This window comes from Penaeus vannamei, chromosome 16 (genome assembly GCF_042767895.1).
Source record: "Penaeus vannamei isolate JL-2024 chromosome 16, ASM4276789v1, whole genome shotgun sequence".
NCBI lineage: Eukaryota > Metazoa > Arthropoda > Malacostraca > Decapoda > Penaeidae > Penaeus > Penaeus vannamei.
The window spans coordinates 13196187-13198425 of record NC_091564.1 but is presented as its reverse complement, the minus strand read 5'-3'; positions in this window follow the sequence as shown (position 1 = coordinate 13198425).

The window sequence follows — 2239 nt, the reverse complement described above, 5'->3', positions numbered from 1 at the left end:
ATATATATATATATATATATAATATATGTATATATATATATATATATATATATATATATATATATATATATATATATATATATATATATATATATGTATATATATATATATATATATATATATATATATATATATGTATATATATATATATATATATATATATACATATATATATATATATATATATATATATATATATATATATATATATATATATATATATATATATATATATATATATATATATATACATATATATATATATATATATATATATATATATATATATATATATATATATATATATATATATATATATATGTATATATATATATATATATATATATATATATATACCCCTTATCTTGAACACATAAATATATACATACACATTTATGTAAGCAAATATATGTTTACATATCTTAGTGGTGCAACAATAAAGAGATTTTCAGCACTTCAAAATATTAACTTTCGTTCCAACATGTATTTACCTTAATTTTCTCTCGCGACAATTCAGGTTTGATTAATACTTTGATTTATGATCATGGTTTATCATTGATATACGTGTTCATTATCTTTACATTATCAAAATCATCAAAACCATTATAAATCCGATTATTAGACATCTATCATCGAATCTCAATCCTTTTTTTTAAGCCACTTCCATTATTTTTAAGCAATTTTGTTTTTCCTATTAAGATTTCTTACCTTTTATTTATGGTAGTTTACAGTATTTGTTTACGCTCAGATGTAAACGAAATTTTACACGTCGCGACGAAATTAAATGACACAGCGTAATATGTATTTCAAAACACATACATAACAGACACATATGCTAGATTTCTTTCGCTCTCCCTCAAAGAATGTTCCCTGATAATTGAGAGAGAAGCTTAGGAATACGAAGAAGAAGAGGGAAAAGGAAGAAAGAAATGGGAGAATGAGATGAAGAAGAAGAGGAAGAGGAAGAGGAAGAAAGACGAGGGAGAATAAGACGAAAAAGAAGATGAAAAGGAAGAAAGAAGAGGGAGAATAAGACAGAAGAAGAAGGGGAAAAATGAAGGAAGAAGAGGGAGAATAAAATGAAGAAGAGGAAGAGGGAAAAAGTAAGAGGGATAAAAAGATGAAGAAGGTAATGAGGAAGAGATATAGAAAGAAGAGGGAGAATAAGACAAAGAAGAAGAGGAAAAAGGGAAAAATAGAAGAGGGAAAATAAGACAAAGAAGAAGAGGGAAAGGAAGAAAGAAGAAGTAGAATAAGACGAAGAAGAAGAGGGAGAGAAAGAAAGATGAGGGAGATTAAGACAAAGAAGAAGAGGAAACGGAAAAAAATAAGAGGGAGAATAAGACGAAAAAGAGGAAAAGGAAAGGGGAAGAAAGAAGAAGGAGAATAAGACGAAAAAGAAAGAACAAAGCGAAGGCGCAATGATCTCCGCAGCGCCGAGATTCTCTAAAAAGCCAATAACCCTCAAGCATGATAAAGAAGTTACTTATCTGACAGACTTAAATGACGGTCGATTCTCCAATTTTAAAAGCAACAGTTAGAAACGGCGTTATTATTTATGGGCCACAACTCCGAGGGGGGATAGAGTATGATGTCAAAAAAAAACAAAACAAAAAAAAAAAAAAAAAACAGGGGGGATAGAGAGAGAGAAAGAGAAAAAAAAAAAAAAAACTCTAGGGGGATAAAGTAAAAAAAAAAAAAAAAAAAAATCGAGGGGGATAGAGTAAAAAAAAAAAAATAAAAATAAAAAAATAAAAAAAAAATAGAGGCAACAACCTGGAGTCAAATTTGATATATTACCTATCGGTCGCTGAAATCGCCCACGGCTCGCCTCAGCCGGGGACCCCCTCCCCTCACGACGAGCTGTAGGGAGGAGGCCGGACCAAAGGGAGGGGGTGGGAGATGGTAGGAGGGGGAGATGCAGAGGGTGAGGGGAGATGGTGAGGAGGGGGGAGATGGTGAGGGGAGATGGTGAGGGTGGGGTGGTTGATGGTTAGGGTGGGGGATGATGGTGATGGGGGGAGATGGTGGGGGAGATGGTGAGGAGGGTGGGGAGATGGTGAGGGTGGGGGAGATGGTGGGGGAGATGGTGAGGGGAGATGGTGAGGGTGGGGGGGAGATGGTGAGGGTAGGGGGAGATGGCAGGGTGGGGAAGGGAGATGGTGAGGGGTGGAGATGCAGAGGAGGGGGGAGATGGTGAGGGTGGGGGGAGATGGTGAGGGTGGGGGGAGTTGGGGGA